This window comes from Monopterus albus, unplaced genomic scaffold (assembly GCF_001952655.1).
Source record: "Monopterus albus unplaced genomic scaffold, M_albus_1.0 scaffold104.1, whole genome shotgun sequence".
NCBI classification, from domain to species: Eukaryota; Metazoa; Chordata; class Actinopteri; order Synbranchiformes; family Synbranchidae; genus Monopterus; species Monopterus albus.
Genome location: NW_018127984.1, coordinates 411,568 through 426,522, shown reverse-complemented (window position 1 = coordinate 426,522; position 14,955 = coordinate 411,568). Strand labels below are relative to the sequence as shown.

The window sequence follows — 14,955 nt, the reverse complement described above, 5'->3', positions numbered from 1 at the left end:
CATTTACCATTGATATATGATCAAATAAAAGAATAAAATGAAAATGAAAGAATAAAAGAGCATCATCTGCACACATCAGCATCTTTGGAACATATGGCGACAAATTATATAATGGATAAACTGTGATCCCCAAAACGAACTACGTCAACATGGGAAATAGATGCCATGCTAAATGATTTAGGACCAGAGAAGCAATTCTAAACATATTACATCTATAGATTTTAATTTCATACAGTGAAAGAAAGAATCAAAGAACCAAAAAAAGTAATAAAAAAAAAACTAATGGAGAAACAAAATAACCAAAGGAAAAAAACATCTAATCAAAGAAAGAAAGAAAACGCAACCTGCTCCAGTCATGTTAAAAAGACTTCATTTGAATCCAGCTCACCTCTCTCCCCCTTTGGCTATGCTTTTCACTCACCTACTCATGTACTCATCATTGATCCTGTGGTTAACCAATACAAGGATTCAGATTCTGATCCGTATGCACAAGGCGAGCCTGCTAAACCAGCACACACATTCAGCAGCTATTAGAGAGTAGCTCAAGTGTTATTTCATTAAAACTGTGCATTTAGGTGACCTTTGACATGCAGGCTATGAGCAGGCCAGGTGGGCAGACGTCTGATTCTGTTTGTCCATTTCTTCCTCTGTATCTTTGTCCCTTTGACTCTTTTCCTTGAATTCAACTGAAGACGTTACTATAAATTATATATGAACAATATCAAAAGTTGCTCAAATTGAAACTGAAAAATTTATCTTTTATGTAATTTCCTCCTCACTCTCTCTCTCTCCCTGTTTCTCAGACATACACACACACGCACACAATCAACAGTATGTGTGTGCATGTGTGAAATGGTGGTGTGCGACGGACTGAGGAAACTCTGAAGGTCAAACAGAAACATGGAGCTTACTTTGAAACACGGGCACACGGGCAGGGGTGGATAGTGCCGCCAACAAGACTGGGAGGTTTAACTGACACTAATGCTCAGTGTCTAATCATACAGACTTGTCCTTCCCTACGAGTCGCTTCTGCTTGCTTAAAGTACAGCGAATCTTAAATTTCTTTAATTGTTGTTTTATAGAAGCGCCTGTTTTATTTTGTTTTTGGGAGCTATATTAATTTTCTTCTCATTGTTCTTCTGAAGAATTTATAAGATGTCAGTCTCTTCCAAATAGTGGTTATTGTGTGCTTTGTTCTGTCAGACGTCATTTAAGGAGGCTGCTGATCTTGCCTTGGGCACCAAACATGCCAGCGCTGTCACTGTCAGCAGCAGAGACAGAGACAAAAGCTTCACTTACTTCATAAATAACGCATCATCTGCACAGTCTGTCAGAAGAGAAGAAGAAAGTACAGCAGCAAACACCGCGTGGGTCCAGGAAAGTGAATCACCAGCAGGTGTTTAATGTGGTTTTGAGTGCAGATGTTTCACAAAAAACAATCACACAAAATGATGAGCCCAGCACGTCACATTATGTTTCATTTCCAAAGGTTATATCCAAAATCTCTTTCATGCTTGTGAGCTGGTGCGGCTGGAAAATATGATTGATATTCCACAATAACACCACCACAGTGGAGCTGTTATAGATTTTTCTCAAATCTCCAGTCCCTGCTGAGAGCTATATACCCCCCACCCCCACCTAGCACCTTCTGTAGTCCTTTGATTCAGAGTCTTTCACTTTGGTGCAGCAGGAGTGTGTCACAACCAATTTTCAACCACAGGACATAAGCTCAGGAGTTGCAGCGATCAAAAGCATCCAAGATTCAACACAGAATCCCTGCAGCTCTAAGGGCAGAGTGAACTAAGAATGGACCCCTTGAAAAAGAACTACAGGAAAAATTACAAATTTATAGGCTACACTGGTGCAACTTGGCTCAAACATGGCTCCTGCAATATTAAATTTGACCTTTAGATAGACTTAGCAGGTAATAACAAGACAGCAAGAATCTAAAGCTCCTGCCAAAAGCAAAACTAACTTCACTCCCAGTTGGATTTACCAACCTTGGAGCTACTTGAAAGGGAGCGATGTTTCCACTACTCAGTGGGAATTAACGATAAAAAAAACCATGTTGCATGTCTGTTAATGTCTTGTTTCTGTAGAGATTTGTTGTAAGACTGGAGAAGTTACTATGTCTGCATTATGCCAGTTAAAATATGGGGTTTCTCAATTACACGCTTTATTTAGCGTGTTGCAAATCTCTTTTCATCGGTACATACAACATTGTTTACCTATCTATGGAGGAGAAATTCAAATTAATTAATGCTGTTGAGGTTCGTTGTGCTGTCCACTTCTATATTCTGGCTTGAACATGTCAGGTAGGATTTGAGGTAATGTCATTGCTGAAAGCGTAGCTTATTTGTCAATGTTTTTTTGTTTATGCGTTGTCTCGGCTTCTTGAAAGGAGCTGGGCCCATTCATGAACTATCATCTCGCTTTGAGGAAGCGGAGGCCCTATTTGGAGTTATGATGGGTGCAACACTAATGTAGAGGTACCCGAGATGAAAAATTAAATGGTTAGAAATGAGCAAAATGCACATACCATGGGCACGTCAAAGAACCTTTAGTAAAGGTTTGACAGGGTTTAAAGGTTTAAATTTATGTAGACCTTTCAGCTTTATTGCCTAGTTTGAAACAATTTTGTTTAGAAAATTAAAAATTAGTAACAACTTTGTGATTCACCTTGAATCAGATAGATGTTTTCTTATTAAAATCATTCTTAATGCATCTTTAAGGTTAGATTAAATGCCTGAATCATACTGTAAAAGAACAGAGCAAGTATCTATAGCACTGTAATTATCTCGTGTCCCTCACTGTTTTGTGCTTTGGCTGGTATGAAGTTGTGCTTATATAACCCTGTCAAAGTGGCATATACACATACAGTACATACACAATACGCAGGAACAAAAACACACACCATAAATGAATATTGTTGCACCAGTAACATTTGATTTCCCACCTTCTCTCACTCAGAGAGATCTTGAACTGTTCTCACTTGCTTTACAGTCCAGAACACACACACAATTGCAGTTATACAACCTACATTACAAATCCATATTACATTGTAATGTGGGTGCCACTGGAGCATGCACACACACACACACACACACACACACACAAAAACACACACACACACACACACACACAGAGAGGACCTCGCACAGCTCTGTTACCAATGTAACTCTGCCCTGAGGGGGGTACACACCTGCCACAGTGTCATGCAGACACTCACTCATTCTGTTTCAGCCACACACTCATTATCTCTTGTTCCTACTCACACACACACACACACACACACACACACACACATAAATCTCCACACACTGTGTGCATACAATCATTCGAAATCTAGCAGCACCATCCTGCAGCGACAAAATCTAAGCAACAGCGAGTGCCCATCAACACCATGCGACATCCAGTTATATCCTGTACAGTATTGAATATACTGTAGATGGCTGTGTGGTGGTGGAGAACAGACCCGTAATCTCTCAGTATGTGTGTGTGTGTGTGTGTGTGTGTGTGTGTGTGTGTGTGTGTGTGAGAGAGAGAGAGAGAGAGAGAGAGATCAATACTGTTTCCCTGCCTCTAAGCAGGACACTGTTTGACAGGGCAGGCAAAGCAGGTCAATACACACCATGTATACAGAAGTGAGGACAACTCTCTGTCTACCTGTCATTTCGCTTTTAAAATATGAATTACACAGGTGCTTTTGACCAAGAGCTGCAGGCCAAACAGCTCTGGGATCAGAGAGAGGTTCACCAGGGAACAGAGGTACAGTAGCAGCAAGGTTAGAGAAGCATGTGTGGGCTGCAGATTGGAAGACTGCCAGGTTAAATCCCTTGAATGGCTTGGTAAAAGGTGACTAAAGAAAATCAATAAGTAACACTTCTCTACTACTTCAAGATTTAGAGTAATGGTGTCTTTGAGCAAGGAATCAAACACCTAAAGCTCAGAGGACTGCAGCTGCACTCCTCGCATGTGTGAGAAACACAGTCAGGAAGCTCTGCCTCTGTAGAAATGCCATAAAGAAAAACGATGAGGAGTCTGATGATTTTCCTTATTATCACGGAAGAATTTACATCGACTTCCAGTCTCACAGTCAGCCATTGTTTCCCATTCATTACAGTACAGGTAAGCAGTAAAGGTCAGTTCAGACAAACTTGCTTGACATAGTTAATCCATCACTGAACATCTCATGACCTTGTCCTTGTTAAATATCATGGTAATAATGTTTGATTCAAACATTATGTAAATTTTCATCACATTTTAGAGGCAAATGTACTTTTTACTCATCTACATTTATTTGATAGTTTTGTTTACTTTTCAGAATAAGATCAATTAAAAAAAAAAAAACTTAATAATCATAGCATTTTATTGATCAAACCCTGGTGGGAAAATTCACAAGCTACCCAGTAGTAATTTGAATTATAAATATATAAGGTAGGTAAAATTTGCTCCATGTCTACCAGCTGCAGCCTTAGGGACTTCTCGATTCCCCAGATGATTCAAATTAAGGCTGGTCGATTGATCCGCCAATCCAGAGGTCAATGCGACTAACTAGGGGAGGCAGCAAAGAGCTTTTAAAGCATTTGACCCCCGCCCGACATTTTACTCAACCAGTGGATCTGAGAATAACAAGCATTCATTACACAGGCAATCACACGCTCAACTGCACACACACTTTTATGTTCTCTCACACACTCGCACCAATCCACACACTACTACTCACGCTTTCATACATTTTGATGTATATGCACGTTAGCTGTGTGTATTCACATGTGTGTAATGTAACACACTGGACAGCATTTATTCAGGCTTTGAAGCCAGTAACTGGCAACAGGCTTATTGTGAGGTGTGGTGATGCATGCATGTTGTGCCCATATATATGTGTGTGTGTGTGTGTGTGTGTGTGTGTGTGTGTGTGTGTGTGTGTGTGTGTGTGTGTGTGTGTGTGTGTGTGTGTGTGTTAGTGCTTAATATCTACTTTGATCTATCTAAAAGCATGTTTGAAGCTGCGACTGAGATCTAGGCAAGCAACAGATTGTCATGCTGCTAATATCAGGACAGGAAAAGCAATGGGGGGAGGGCGTTAGGGCAGAGGAAAGGACAGGAAAATAGAGGACAGACATGGGGGAAAATAACAGTAATGACACAGATGGCAAGGAAGAAGAGAATAATGGTAAGAGTAAAGAGTGATGGTAGAATGATCCACAGGAGGAAATGAGAAAAGTGTCAGTGGGCCCTTTAGGCTGTAATGGCCAGAGAGGTCTGGTGGAGTATCAGCAGAGAGATGAATGGTGAGGTGTGTATGAATGTTTCATTTTACCTCTAGATTAAGCTTACTCAGAATGAGCCTAATGAACATGGCCCTAGGACTGACAGTTAATAACTAATAAAGGCATGAACAGGGATCAGTGAAAAAAAATACCTGGATGGTATTACCAGCTAGAGCAGTATTACAACTGGCAGAAACGTATTAGTCAAAGTTAGTAGAATGAAATATGGGATGTGGACTTACATACACATGGTTAAACAGATATCTGTCATCATTAAGTTTTGTATTGTATCGCCACTCTTAAAGGAAACTTAAGGGAAATGATTTCACGGATGTTTACGTAACATTCTGTGAGGGATATTTACTAAACCTTTCGCGATTTACCGTCACATGTGGGAAATATTGTTGCAGCACCGCTATTTTTTAATTTGGTCATTTTAATACACTTTCGCTTAGGATCTGCTGCCTGAAGGCTGTTGCGCACGTGTAGGCCGAGAAGAGTAAGTTTGCAGTGACTGAACTTAAATATGGTTGAAGAAATCAGAAAAAGCATTGTGAAACAGCAGTCACATAGTCTCCTGCCGGTTAAATCATCTTTTATTTCATTCAGTAATTGAAGCATGGTTTGACCGGAAGGTCTCTTAGAGTTCCTCACCCTCCAGGAACATGTTATTAACTATTAGATGACTAACAGTTGCAGGGCCACAAATTTTACCACCTGACTTTAAATTTCAGCCAGATTTCCCTCTGATGCAGCAGTGGTAAATCAGGCGCTGAGGGTATTTGTATAAATTTCCATTCTCTCCTCCCTGATTTTTGCATCCCTGAAAGGGAACGCCTTAAAATACTTATTGCATGAGACCCAATTTGCTAATTCCTGCAATACCGCATTTCTTCTGTTTCTCCAGCACAAAGCCCCCACTGTGACTCCTTAGTAAATATGAACACGTGCAATTTTACTGTTTACTGCCAGAAAATGAGCGGTAAAACTTTAGTAAACATCCACCCAAGTTTTCATTGATGGAAAGCAAAATGGCGAGTTCAATAATTATATATTGGCTGTATTTAAATGCATATGAAGCAGTTCCAAGTTTCAGCTTGTGTTATATTGACAGGTGTTTCTATTATTTTGTCCATTATTTTGCAGGACTGTAACATTACTCTGCCTAAGGTATACCTAATACACTGGCAACTGAGAATAGCTTTCTCTAACTATGGGCCTCATACAGTAAGTCCACAATGTCAAGTGAATTACTTTGATTTGGCCGTTATGTTTCAGATCAATGTTGGTTAGATGTTTTAATGCAGCCTGTTCTTTTGCAAATACTGCGTCTACTCATTAATATCAAATCCTTTAGAATCTAGATCAACTACAGGATCAGCATCTGGCCCCAGGTTTCATTATTGTAGGTCACATTTTAAAAATATGCTGCTGTATGTATGTCCTTTATCACCAACTATACTATGACACTCAGATGCATACTCTTCATGCATGTCCTCAGTAATATATTTAATGTAACATTGTCCAGGTGTTTTGTGATTCCTAATGAGCTACAAACAAATTAAAAACTGCATAATAGGCTCCATCCAGCTGTGGTCTGCATGTTCCAGCCTTCCTCAAACTGGCCCTGGTAGTTTTGGTAAGTCTCATACTGTGGCTTTAGATAATCCCCAAGATGAAATGTATGCAATCTCACGATACATATTACAAGTACGGTGTCACGCAGCACATAATCAGCATAATCTTCCCTCAGAGTCATGGATATGTTTTGTTCACAAACACACACACTGCTCTCAGAGTGCACGTCATATTGCAGATGTTCATATCCACTATCTGCCAGCCTCTGTGTGTTTGGTTTTGTCTGAGAGTGTGTGTGCATTTGTGTCTATGTGCATATGATGTTGAGAGGCACCGGCAGCACGGTGCTCACACTCCCATCCCTCGCTAATGTCGCACACAGAAAGCAGAGAGCCTGGGGAAGCTAGCAAGCTAAAGCACACACACACGCAAACACATTTACCGTGCATTGATGAACAAATACAAACACTGAGAACAAACAATTAAACTCAGAATATTCACAAGGAGGCACCATGCTTACATGCAGGCTGTTCTACAGTGTTCCTGATCTATAGTAACACACGTTTGTGAAGGTTGTTCACTTAAGTGTTATTTTTTTGCTGCAGGGCCCTGATGACCCACACACACAAAGTTCACCACTAAAAAAAGCTCACACACACTTTCCATTAGATGGACCTTTACATAAAAGCGCTCCCTGTCGCTAATACAAACTATCCTGAGGGAACACCTCAGTCTCTTTTGAGTCTCTGCACTAAACTCACCCTGGATGCCTGTACACCTCCACCCAAACCTTCTCACACAGCAATTTGCAGTAGCTGAGGTGTTTGCCAGATACATTTGATATTGTATATTTCAATCTGAAATGCAGTAGAGTAGAAGTGTAAAGCAGCATAAAATGAAGAAATACACAACTGAAGAACAAGTACAGTGTCTCAAACTTGCACAGTACTTGAGTAAATACTGTACCACAGTTAGTTTGATTTGATTCACGTCAATTTTGATACCCTTTCTTCCACCTCCGTCTCTTTGATCCACATCTTTTTATCATTCTCCTTCCAGTTCCACAGCCTTGTCCCTGCTGCCCGCTAGCTAACAAGTGTACTTTACAAGCCCTTTGCCTCCACGCTCATGAACAGTTGGCATTCGCCTGCTCTCTTTCTCCTCTAATTCTTTCATAAAACTAAAAACCCCTGTGGTGATGAGAAGTTACTGCTTCTTCAAATAAATGCCAAAAAGAGGTGTGTCACACTGTGCAAGTGTGTGTGAGTACACACACTGTGAGCAGTGGCAAGAAGCAGTACAGTTTGATACCAGAGCAGATGGATAACACGACTGCATTTGACTTGTGTTGAGGAAATGGGAGTGACAGAGCTGTGGTGAAACTGACATTAAAAGTTAAAAGGAAAGGAGTCTAATCCCTATGCTGCCCTTTTATTTCCTATTTCACGGGAGCAACAGAGCGAGGCTGTGGAAACACTCCATGTCTAAAGCATATTTTAAAAAGAGGCTATTATCATCAGGGAGTGAAAGTAAAGATACACGCTGACACCCGTGCCCTTTCAAAATCAGTCACACTCAGGTCTGAGGGGAACACAAAACTGGATTATGGGCATATACTGTAGAAGGGCCTGTCGTTCACTCCTGCTTTTTTTAATATGTTCCCCTTTATCGCTCTTATGATCACATCTTATGATGTGTGAAAGATCTTATGATCTCTCACACATGCATGCACTCATGAATACACCATCATGCTCACAACGCATCCTGAAACACCCCACAGTCATGCATGCAGGGTGGCTGGACAGCTTATACATGGGTTTGGACTCATCCGATTATATAAACCAGGTTCAGATTTAGGCTGCGCTGACAAATTATATACTAAGGAACAGAAGAAGAGAGATGGCTGCAAGAACCAGGAGAGGAAAGATTAGAGCAAAATGTAAGTCAGTTAGAAAATATAATGCAGAATAAACATGAAGTGTTATAGGGCAGGACAGGACAAGAGCTCTAATAATGAGAGGTCTGTTGAGCCAGGCAGGAGGAGATAGTAATAGGGACTTATGGGAGTGAAATTGCACAGAAAGAAAACTGAGGTGTGACAGACGGAGGATGGAGGAAGGCACCAGAGTAATGGGGCAAGCTGGGAGACAGAGGTGAGAGAAAGGGGAAGCGGAGCAGCAGCGAGAGAGAGAAGCACATCTGGGGATATGAGAAGGGGGAATACAATAGAGGAAGACAGATGAGGTTGAACCTGATGGGTGAAATGACGAGAGAGGTGGTAGGATATGGGAGCGAATGTAGAGGAGGGAGGTAAAAAAGGAAGGGGGAAGGAAATAAAAGTGACAGTACAACAAGGGGAAGAAGAGAAAGAGGAACAAAATAACTAGTGCTATCTTGTAATCTGGTATCCATGCCTATTAATATATCCATGATAGAGGCCTTCATGTCAGAGTAAGCTATTGTGCTTGCATAGTTTTTACTTACATATTTTGCACTCTAATTAATTCATACCTTTCCTAAAATATATTCTGCCACACAGCTGGGGAAAAGGCTGCCATTTTAGCATGATTTGGAAGACAGCTACAGCTGAAATGTTTATTCAGCTGTGGAGAGAAGACAGACAGACAAAGAGAGGGGAAACATGGAGAGATGGAGAAATTTAAAGAGTGAAAGCAGTACAAGGGGTGGAAAACAAGCGCTTCATCAGTCCAACAACCAACAGCCACTCACTCCTCAGTTTTCCCTGAGCAAAAGAACAGTACTGGTCATTTGACATGATGGGGATTCAAACCTGTCCATTCAGAAAAGCTTTAATGGCCAATCTTCACCTGTGCCTATTTTCACAGGTAATAGACTAAGCCTGTGATTGTCCATTTCACATTCATGAATTCCCCAACTACTTAAAGGACACTAGGGTTGTTTTTCTTCTTCTTCTTGTCTTTGCTTCTAGCTTTCAGAACTCTTAACCACCCTAGTCACTTCTCTCCACTTAGTGCAATTTCATACTGCCAAGCATCAAGCCATCCCTGAAATGTAATTTAATGCAACAACAACATCCCTGACAACAATAATAACATCTCCAGGGCAGTCCGCCCTGCGAATCCTCATGCACACAGACAACTACAGGTGCAGAGACAGACAGATTCACAGATATTGTTGCAATTTTTCCACACACAGACTGCCGCCTCTTGAAGTGTGTGTCATATGCTGAGAGGTTGCTCATAAAACAAATGGCTCCCCTCCACCTTGGTGTTTTCTATTCTTGACAGCAGCAGGGGGAGCCTGTTTACGTATCAGTGCTCGGCTCATCCTTAAAAATCATTTGTCGAGATGCTAGCAATGACAGCGCCATCAAGTGTGTTTGTGTCTTCTTTGTAATTTGGCAGTTCAGTGTTTACCTTTGTCTGAGATATTTCACGCGACTGGGTTTTTTGTAAATTAATGTGTTATGAGCACATGTTGACCCAAAAACTCAAAGACACAAACATTACACAGTGCAGCAGCAGCAGTTAACCTTTCAAGATCAATGAGATAACCTGACTGAGGGGCCCTAGCAGCCGCTTCTGCATAGGAATCACCAGCATCAATTCATGACTGGACACAAGCACCTTACATGTAAAGCTGTATTGGTTGACAGTCTAAGCAGTGGTGTCACAGTAATGGCTGTAAAATGGCAACAATTTTGTATTACAGCCCAGTGTCCTTCTTTGTGTTCTTCTTCTTGGTGTTTTATGGAGTTTGGCAAACAATGAAGTGGTGCACTACTGCCACCAACTGGACTGGCATGTGGGTCAGAAAGCTAACATGTAGTGTCCACTGAAGGCATATGGTTTTGAACAACATAAAGTTAAAAGCAATAGCAAGATGCTAGTTGTAGTGGATGGATTGGTCCAGCAAACGCCTGACTTTCATGTAGACAATGGAAGATCGAGTCCTGTATCTAACATTGTGCAACAATGTACTTTTCATTTGAGAGTGTTTTAACGGCACCCAGGGTCTCTCCCTATCCTTAACCATGTATAAGGAACTTCAGACATTTTATTTTGTTTTTCTAGCTAGAAAGACATTGTCATGTCACAATTTTTGAAGCGTTATTGTGAGCAGACCAACATGGCCATGATATGTTTTGCTGTGAGACTGCACTCACTTGCTTTTTGAAGTGCACTCAAACTATATCATAGTATCCCAAGTACTCTTCAGCCCACACAGGCTTTTCATATGCATTGCATCTTGAGGTACTGATGTAGCTGTCATTGAAGAGCCTGTTAGTTCTTCACAGACTGTGATGAATGGATGTTTGTTTTGATGCCGAGCACTGGTGTAAATTGATGCATCTTTAAATGTTATATACTCTACATTCTTAAGGTGTATTTCTCCTTGAACCCTTGTATACACATAAAAGAGCAGTCTTTATGACTACATTTAATAGAGAAAACAGCTTCAAATTCACCACCTCTAAGTGGTGAACTGTTGGTGAGAGAACAGTACTGCTGTAAGATCTCACTGTCCTCTCCTTGATTGAGCTTCCTGGTTTGGTCAATAGGAGAAAACTGCTGTATGCCGCATTGAGAACTACAGGCCTTAAACAAGTCGGTTCATCATTAAACGTTTTTCCTCTAAAAACTAAATGAGGTACACAAGTGAAATCACTGTTGCTCAATAAAGCTCTACTGGCAAGCTTGAAATCACACTATTTGGCAATGAATGTATCAAAAGAATCCATGGAGTGATGCTTTGGGAGTGATTGTGGAATGGATTATGCGAGGGGCCCATTAGGTCGGCACTACTCATCTAAATTGGCTTTATAAACTCAGAGGGTGTTTTATTCAGAATATGTCTGCCACCTATATTGTTGTAGCTCTCTGTGTAAGTGATTATTGATTTTTTTTTAGCAAAGTATTTTGTTTCTTTTGATAACTGACAGTGAATCACGACTTTGATCTCAAATTCTTGTAGTCGCTTGTAGAAGTTTTCTCTAATATCAGCCATTTTCTCAATAGTCTCCTGCCATATCAGACTTTAGCCATGCTATATAACAATATAACAAAGGCCTGCATTAGCATTAAAGCTCTGGGTTTCACAGACTACTGTTTAGTTTGATAGTGTAAGCACCACCCCTTGGCCTTCACTCACAATAGCTTCTCTCTCAGTCCAGCAAGTGCTGAGCTGCCAATATGTGATGTATTGTAGTGGAGCAGATAATGTGCTGGGCAGTTTCCATAAATGTCAAACAAAACAAAACAAAACAAAAACAGGATAGACAATGACTTTATGTCACAGCCAGAGCAGAGATGAACAAACACTGTGATATATCACTGTCCTCACATTCACAGTTGTTATAGTGATTTAATTAATCAACCTGTAGGCGGGAGGCCATGCTTTAAGCCTCCAGTGGGAACTCGCAGATAGGTGGCAGTAAGATTAAACTGCCCGGTGAAATCACCCTGATTAAACGGTAGTCTAAACTGATGAAGGAGCTGGGGTGGACTTTTATAAAAATTGAAATCAAGCCACCTTCCCAACACAAGATACAACTACTGTACTAAATTAAAATGTTGTCAGTTAGAAAGCTTGGGATGAGAGCTGAATGTTTAATGATCCCTCTGGGGGAAATGCCTGGAAAAAAGGCTGTGCTCCTGCTGCATGTCTTTGGCATATGAAGCCCTAAGGTGTTTACTCTTAAATGAATAACAAAGTAATTTTGATATAAATAATAGCACTGATAAATTCTTTCTAGCTAAACTTAAATAAGATTTTGAGGCCGGGGTTTAATCATTTTATCATTTGGTATACAATTTCTTTGTCAATGAATTTTTTTTACAATATTAATTCACACAGATATTTCTTTATAATATTTCTAATACTGAACAGTTTGAGGCCCCCTACTGGCAAAGACTGATATCTGAAATTTACCTTTGCTAACTCACATCAGCACTGCTCAGGGGCTATAACAAGTAACTGGTTAGCATTTGAATGTTATGCGTCATCTCAAGGGACCATCTGCCATTTTTAAGAAATGTCATTTCTCCTCTGGTAGCCTTTATAGAAGCCTCAGCTCCGAGCTACACAAGTCTTTTTTTAATTTCTAATTTTCTACTGTCCTGTTACTCTCAATATTACCTCCTTCCTACCACACCGCTCACAACACAAGGCATCTACCTCCAAGGTCAACATGGCCATAATAACCCTAGTAACAGCATGTAACACACATACTCAAAACAAACACAGAGGAGAGAAGAGGATTTTTACCACAGGGATTTCCCTGTCCCTTCTAGCAAACACTATGCTGACAATAGCAAGATCCTGGAGCTCAGTGACTGGTAGCAACACAAGTAACCAGAGGCCGGTGCCAGGGATGAGCATAACCAGATTAAAATGGATAAGATTAGAGGTCAAGATGTGGGTTACAAACCTTCTCTAGTGAGGAAGTGACTGTGTTGTTTAAGTCATTAATGGATTAGTTGAGGAAAGGAAGGCACAGGTTGAGAGAGAGAGAGAAAGTTTTGGATATTTTTGGCACCAGCGCAAATACACTGAGACTTAGCAGGTACAGAGCAGCATACACTGTGTATACATACACACATACATACAGGTTAACTATAAATGCGACAGCCTGAACAAATCAATTTCAGTATCAACATTTCTAGAATTAGGCCGCTCTCAAAATAATTTTACTTGCAAACACTTGGTCATTTACAGTCGCAGCTAATCCTGAATGAATACCCAGACAGATGGAACATCGTCAACATGGAGGTCAGGGAAGCTCAGGACATGCTGTTGCTGTGTCTGAGTTAGTTAAGAGCAAACATATACACAGAATTATAAAATTTATGTTCAGTTGATATGAAAATTTGACTGAGAATAATTAATAAAGCCTCATCGTGATTCAACAGGTTGTTCAATTTAACTCAAGGAGGTGCCCTTATATTTTCCTTTAATGTTAGATATTTCTAATGTCTGAAATTTTACCTCATATGTCAACACCCTGCAGACATGGTCCACACTGGCTCTTGCAGTCAGTACATACTCACTGGATAGTAGGAACCACCTTGATGGCATCAAAGCTGCTTAATATAAAGACTTATTGTTGCTGGTGTGTGTTGGAAAATGGTTGCAGATACTGTATGTAAATTCATTTACAGCTACATTTCCTTAGACATCTTGGGATTAGTGAATTATTGAGACAGCCATATATCTTTCAGTTCATTATTGTTGAAAAAGTGCTCATCACTATCATCAGGCTGCTATTAGTTCAGCTACTATATCATAAAAACATACCACATTATCACCAGCACCCTCCTCTTCATCATCATCATCACCGCCACCACTACCAGTGTCACCATCTTCCTCATCATCCTCAAGTTGCGGGTCAGCAGTACCATCACCACCAGCATCACAACTACCAGCAACACCGTCTTCCTGCTCTCCCTCAGCTATCATCACTACGATCATGGCTATTTATTGACTATCCCCTCAAACATATGGACCTAATCTTCAACACTTCCATAATAATACAGCTGTAGTTATGAATCCGTATTATATTACAACCATTCTATTCCAGTTTGATCATCATTCATTCCTCCTCGTCGTTATTTCCGTCTTTAAACGCATCTATTCTGCATGGCACCAATTGCCCGGTTCTATTCATTCCCGTGCACCCTGACCCGCGGTGCGCAGCCCCTCGATACCCGGGTGTGTTCCCCATTCCCACACCTAATCTCATCCTCTCTCACCGCTCGGTCCATAACCCCACTCAGCGGGATTATAGCCCTGCAGCTCCGGGGAAACGTCGCTCGCCGTCTTCCGCTCCTCTTACAGCCTCGGTCTGCCGTCCCCGGTCAAGACCCCGGTTTACGCACGTTTCCTCAGAAACGACCGCGCGCTGGATAAATGCTTAATTAGTAGTGAAGGCGTCTCCCGGACAGGACAGGGATCTGCTATGTCATGCATGTCTGTCCGCTGTCCGGTAGATTCCTCGACGGTCTCTTCATTCAAACAGTTCCCGTTTCTCTCCTCTCACATTCACCGTTCGTCGGAACTCACCCTGGCGGGTTTTGTGCTCCTTACTGTATGTACGCACCGTTATGAGCAAATTAGTCAAATA

At 41.0% G+C, this 14,955-nt stretch overlaps 1 protein-coding gene across 1 annotated transcript in view; it reads right to left on the bottom strand.

Moving 5' to 3' along the window:
• Positions 1-14,955, bottom strand: part of LOC109965816 (sodium/calcium exchanger 1-like) — a 77,717-nt gene that overhangs the window by 62,296 nt on the left and 466 nt on the right. The gene's annotated exons all lie outside the window — the stretch shown is intronic.